A 7428-nucleotide genomic window follows, 5' to 3' on the forward strand; every position below is an offset into this window, starting at 1 on the left:
GTTCACAACAACTAACTTGGCATCAGGTCATGATGTTTCTGGACTGAAACTTGAGGTCACGATTAGACTGAAATGCAATGTCTAAAGATCAGTAAAGAACTCATAGTTTGAATTTAGGTTGAAAGGCCAGACAGATGTTCTTTTTTTGCAATTGGATAACAGGGTTTTAGCATGTGAATAGAGGACTAGGAAATAGAAATCAATCCATATTATTTAAAGACCGGGACATCAGCTGCACAGTAATGTTATTAGAGATACATGCAGATAACATGCTGACCAGATTCAAAGTTCTCATCTGTCAAGACATGCAACATCAAGTATGGAATTAGATAGCATGATAATCAGAATGATAGACAGAAACAAAAGAATGACCATGGCCTTGCTTAAAAGGCTAGATGGCAACATGAATACTCAAGGAAGGATGGATTCCTAAACATGTACCCAAAGAAAAATGGAAGAACAGAACCTTACCCTGTGAAGGATACTCAAGGAAAGCTGGATCCCTAAACATGTACCAAGAGGAGAATGGATGAACATAACCTTACCCTGTGAAAGAAGGCTACTCAAGGAAAGCTGCATAAACCAATGTCAACCATGAGAAGGATGAATGACTACTTCCAGATCCAAAGATGGAAAATTACCTTTCCAATCCTCTACAGTCTAAAGATGTGAATGGTGAACTAGCAGAAACTCCACTGAAGCATTTCATTTCTGTAATAGTTGGAAGTTGACACAATGGCTCAGGTATTGACTTCCCGGAAACAAGGTGCAAGGTCTGATTTTCATCTTTGGTTAATTTCAGGTTATTGCTTAGACATATAATTGTCTGCAGACCTATTTATCTATGAATCTAATTGGTTCACCTTTTGGCTTTGCTAGGCCTTGTGGGGCAAAAGAATCCCCATCCAGTTGCTGAGGTGACTTCAAAAGAGACTGACATTGTGAAGGTGAAGTGCTTCATGAACTACAAACAAACGATGATTGTAGCACAATATTAAAAACTGATACAAAGGTAAAATGATATTGAATTATGAAACAGTAGTATTCACTTATACTTTTGCTGCATGAAAATATTTAGTAATAGCACATCATTATTGTGGATACATTCCTGCTATTTCCAAATGGTAACATGTAAAGCTGCAATAAAATTGCATCCCCAGTTATATAACTACATTTGGAGTAAGTATAGCATATCTGTCCATTAATGTGTGCCTCTTGCCAAGTGTACCTTTTCTGCAATCATTCAAGTTCACTCCCTGCTCTCTTATTTATTTTTTTATTATTTGTATTTGTTTTCTAAGGTAAATCACTGATCTCTATGGACCTTTTTCAGACTCAGACCAGAGCAGGAGCTGGTTAAGTGACTTGCTCAGAGTCATACAATTAGGAAATGGTAGCTGAGGGAATCAAACCTTGTACCACTAAACCACATGAAACAACTTAATCCTCTAAGCCAACTGCCACACTTAAATACATTACTTATATGATTGCACCTACAATAAGATAAGACCATACCTAATAATTACCTGCAGGTAACATTTATACAAGAATTATTTAACTCTTTTGATCATCAGTTTTCCTTTCTCATAATATGCAGTTCCACAATACCTAATACCCTTTTTATCTCATGCTGTTTACAGATTTCCTTATGCAATTTCATGTACTTTTGACATGTCAACTGCTTCATTAAAATAAAAGGCTGACGTTACATTTATTTGCATATTTTTAACTCCAGAATTTATTCCTGTATACAAAAATCAACATGTATTCAAATTTCTCAGGAGGAATTTATCAAGACAGCATTGCTTCCCTCAGTATGTTTAGTTTAGCCTGCAGTGAAGCCATATATTTTGGGAGTGGTGGAGGTGATACTGTGCTACTTATCATCTACTGTCAGGAATTCTCTTGTTTTTATTATTACTAGGTTTGGTAGCTGGTGGTCATGTTTTATTATTGTTATTGTTCGGATGGAACTGATGTTCTATGCACCAGCTGAAACAGCTTTACATGACAGACATGCTGTAAAATCAAAATTAAAGAAGCACAGTGTTATCACATTAATATTACACCACAACAGCCAGCACATTTTAATTAATTTATTTATTAATGTAAATGAACAGGTGCTTTTCTGTCCCTTTTTCAGCAACACTCCAGGAAGAAATACAATATATTGTCAACTTAAAATAGTCAGTCCACATACAGAGTTTGGGAAGAAACTAGTGTTTTTCTATAGCTGAGCAAGGACAAATTCAATCCAAATGGATAATTCAAAACAACCAGCCTATCCAAATGTTTTTTAATGAAAAAAAGTTAAAGAAAGCAATTCAGACCTAGGGTGAATACAGGTAAATATCTTAACCGCTGAGTGTTTGTACTGCTAGAGACAAATTCGACTTGTGGCATTGAATTTCCTAGAGTGTTTCACTCAAAGTGATATAAAAAGACCACTGCATTTGCATTTCTCCTTCAGTCATGTGGTACTTTATAAATGTTTAGATATGTTATTTATATGTTGTGCTCTTTAAACATGGAATGTAAAGCTTCTCATGTGAGGGATTCACACGAGTTTCAGCCATTTCTGCCAGTAGCTCCAGATGAATATGATTTATCTGTACCTCAAAATTACTCTTAATTCAATATCAGTTTATATGTTAGTGTCGACTACTGCAAGCTGTGCTTTCTTTATAGCAGAATGAAGCTATTTCATGGTAAGTAATTTATTGCTGAAGTGCATTAAATTATTTTTTTCCCTTCATTTGAAGTTTGGCTGAGACATCAAAAGCAAATGTCTGCTTTATGAATGATTACTGCAATCGGGACTTACTAACAGAGGGAATCACATAATGTCTTCTTTAGTTATGCAAAGGCTGGTTCAAAGGCTAGATCATAGGTTACATTTTAATGCACTCTTTTTTTTTTAACTACAGTGAATACATGAACAGTCAATTCACTGTTGTGTGGTACAAATGAATGCAATGTTCTGCAATTTTTTTTTTATTCTGATATTCCTTCTGAGTTTCCATTTAGAGTTATGTCTTGAATTTAGATATTTCTGTGTATTAGCCTAGAGCTGTATTTCTATTCTATATATGTCAACTTAACTATTGTCACCTGGCACATTTTGAGATATTTCACTGAATTGCTTTGTACTCTGAGGTGGGATGTTGTTTTGATTTCTAGGTTATGAATGTGGTACTCGCCTTAGAGTACTGTAACATTTTTATCAGTAATAACAACCTTAGAATGCTGACTAACTCTGACAGAGCCCTTGTTCTTTCTGAGGGAAAAAAAGTATATATTTTACTTAAATCTTAAATTTCTTTGATGGATAATGAAGATTAACTGCACTCAAGCCTGGAACTTACCAGCAGTTGTTCTATCTCATTTAGCAGATTAAAAATGGCAGTGCCTATCATCCTTCCTAGTTTGTCAAGTAAGTAAGCTTTCTGTGAACTTTGCTAAGAATGGTAAGAATCTAGCTTCATGAATATGCCAAGCCCATGCCAGTTTATGCAAAAATTGAGTTAAAGCTGCTTGCATACAGTGATTGTGTTAGAAATAAACCCCGCACGTTTTTGTATGACTAAAGAATTTAGCATTTTATTAACTCCAGTCCATATTATTATAAGACTTCAGATACCCACTATGCCACATCGGTTCTTCATTTTCTCTCTGCGTTGTAGCTGATGGGAGTTTTAACCTAACGTTAGTGCTAACCAGTGTCATAAATGCAGCTAAAGTTAATTTGCTACATGTTTTTTTTTTCAGTGTTGAATGGAATAAAATTTCATTGCCTCCTACAAGGAATTAAGTTGCTTTTTTCAAGTAGTTCCAGAGATTTGGCTTCTTTGCTATTCATTCCTCTGGACCACACATTGTAAAGATGGTGAAGGTACTGTCTACATATGGCTCTGTCACATTAAGACAATAGAACCATTTCAAACATTTTCTGTCTGGAAGGCCCAGTGGCCATTATTGTTTTTGCTCACTCTGCACAGACAGTCGTCAGCTTATCACACTGGCCTTGGTGAAGATCCTGTGCTCAGATTGGTCTATTGTATTATGAGTGAGCTAAGACAGTAGTGGCAGCATATTTATGTATTTACTTCTGCTGGACATGATGGTATTACACAGAGCTGTGCCCATAACCATATGCTGCTTTCCATTAGGCTGATTTGAACAAATGTGAAGAGCATAGAGTGTTTCTACAAAAGGACCACCTTCAGATACAGCAAGAAGCATATGACTACTCTACTATTCACCCTTAGTCCAAGCAGAGACATGTTCATCACAATGCTTTTCTTAGAGCTCATTATTAAAAGGATCTGCATTACAAGGGCCATGTGAATAGCTGATTGGCATATTATCAGATCTCTGATATACATTAGGTTCAGTTAAAAAAAAAAAAAACAGAAATCAGCCAAAATAGGTGAAGATAAAATTCAGGACCAAGTCTCTTAAGGATGTATATAGTTTATAGTGTTTCTACTAATATCTCCAGGCAAGCTTCCCATGACTGCAGCTCATGATAACAGAAAGATTGAAAATAATTCAAGATAACTAAACATTCAACATATATCCTTGTCTAAGTACCTGATGGAATTCCAGTGACAATCACTGTGACTTTCTGAATTCTGGAACAGCAATTGCAAATGTGGAGGATACATTTGAATCCCAAAATTGTGATATATCATAGTGTTTCCCCTACTCTTGGACATAATGCTCTTGGTATTAGTATATATAAGAAGTAATAAAGGTGTGACAGTCCCCAACATCAGGGAGAACAGAGAAGGAAGCCCCACTTAACAATTCTTTAAGGGTGTAAAACTGAGTTACAGCATTCAAGGGTATTTGTTTCAATCATGGTTTGTTTTTGAAAGTTTCCAGACTCACATTATCAAGATCCGTACTTCCAAAAGGGAACAGTTCCTATACACTGCTTACATTGATTTTATATAATTGATACAATGGCTTTTTGCTGTATTGGAACAGAACTCATGACATGTGGCAAGATGATAACTTATACCGGCCAAAACAATGCCTTAGGCAGTATCCTGAGAACAAACATAAACTAAACACAAGTAAACAGTTGAGGAAGATAACAGAAAAGAGATGCAGACATTCTGTCTATATGAAGTAACAGCAGATATCATGCACACAAACAACAACTTGTTATGCAACTTCTACAGTATGAAGACGTGCATAGCACAACTCAGTTTGCAGGTACATCACAAACATGTACTAAGTTCTGCCATCAATGACAGCAAAAGCAAAAGAGGAAGGATCACAGTAGGTGGACTACACACAGAAAGACATATAACATAACTGCCACCAAATGTGAATGGAAACATACTGAGAGGGGTATGCCTATAGTTAAGGGTGAGGTATTGGGGAAGGCAATCAGGCAGCTCCAAGATTTGTCCAAGTAAATGGCATTAGAATAGTGATGCTGTCTCAATAAATGATTTTATACAAATTCATTAGCTGTGCCCAAAAAACATACTGCCAACATAATGGTTAGGTTCTACAAGAGTGAACTGCAGTAACTATCATCATGCATGTTTTGGGGAATAGCCTGCTTTGAAGGTAGATAAGCACATGCTGAATGAATTAACAAAAGAGTAAGTGGAAAGATTTTAGGCATGCATTTCCTTTGGACTTCACTCTACTAGGATATGGGGCTTAAAGTATATTATGGATGCGATAAATAACTTGCGGAGGGGAGGTCTCAAACTTAATTTGAATTGCCTGGATATGTGACTGTTACAGGAAGGGGTTATTTCCTATTTATGCCACTGTGTTCCCTCTAGGCTGCATTAGCCAGGTTGTATAGTGTATATCACTGGTATAGCACCAAAACAAAATATTATTTGATTTCACATAATGCTATATGGCACAGTCCTTGGCAGACCCATGATGTTATGATAGCCTGTGCTACACAATCTAGTATCATTCAAGCATACTAAGGACATACAATGAATTGAAGAAATATCAGCCACATTTGCTATTTCCCTCTTGTGCAAATCCTCGCAATTCCTATAATTTTTTTGTAGTCCATGTCCATCTGCTATTCTCAAAGATCTGTAAGATACTTAGGGATAAGAATGAAATGACAGAAGACAAGCTTGTAAAGTACAACTCATTTACACAATTAAGTGAAATTAAGTACATAATTCACTCATCAAATAAAGATAGCAAAGGAGTATTGTAGCCTGAGTTGTAAAGCTCAACAATTAAATCCGGAAGATAAAACACCATTTCAGCTATCAACATGTTAATGCAAAATTATTATCTGAATGCCAAGGTGAATTAGCAATAATCTGACACTCATTCTCATTACATATAATGCTGAAAAATGCAAAGCAGCTGATGCTTCCAAAATAAGGTAAGTTCCAATCTATTACCATTTTTGTATGATTCCATAAAAAAATCATGCAAGGACTTCAAGTTTTTGATGAAGGATGGTAACAGAAATCAGCAGCAAGCCTTGGAATATTGCATTCTTAATCACAAACCCAGCTATTACAGAGTTTTGCAGGTCATTTATATGAAATTCTGGTTTAGCCAAAAGTGCTGCATACAACTATGTGAAGTAAAAAAAAAATACTTAAGGAGTAACTAGAACAATTTCTGAGCAAACATGTACAACAGCCTTCACACAAGTATGCAGGGTTACACTAAATGGTCCAGTCCTGTTTGACTTTGGTTTTCCCCGAAGGAAATGTGGTACCCATTTTCTTGGATTGGCTGCATTAAAGATTAAAAAGCATCAAGTCAATACCTGTCAAGCACCTATTTAACATGGAGTCTGTATACAAACATTCCTCCAAGTAACACATTTAAATTATGCATAGTATTTTAAACACAGCCTGATTTAATTTCAGAGCTGTACCCATCAAATGAAATTGTGTCTTACTAGTCACTCTCCCATAAAGTGATGCTTAAGCAAGACCAACAAAGAGTATAATAATAAATAGTTAAATGGTACCATATATTTAGCAGGTCATAAAAACACCATTTTATTAACTATAAAAGCAAGAAAAAACTCTTTATCACTTGAATAATTTAATATTGCCAAAAATCCCACAATGGATACTATATAAAACTGCACAATGAAACTAGACTTTTAGCACTAAACAGGTTAAAGTATGTCCCAAAAAGTCTAATCACAGTTCAGATCTGAAAATAACAATGATAGAAAAGCAAGCTACATCCATTCAAACCACAGCTATTTGTTACCAGAAGTTTATTAACTGATCGTTCTGTAGTGCTTTATCCTATTAAAGGTTCGGGGTGAAGAAGCAAGGCATATGACCCCCCCCCCCACACACACACACACACACCATCCATATTGGTAACCAGAAGCATCACCAATTCACCTCTTCTTCTTCTTCTTCTTCTTCTTCTTCTTCTTCTTCTTCTTCTTCT

Source organism: Protopterus annectens, chromosome 17.part0 (genome assembly GCF_019279795.1).
Source record: "Protopterus annectens isolate FY-2018-M chromosome 17.part0, PAN1.0, whole genome shotgun sequence".
In the NCBI taxonomy this organism is placed as follows: Eukaryota; Metazoa; Chordata; order Ceratodontiformes; family Protopteridae; genus Protopterus; species Protopterus annectens.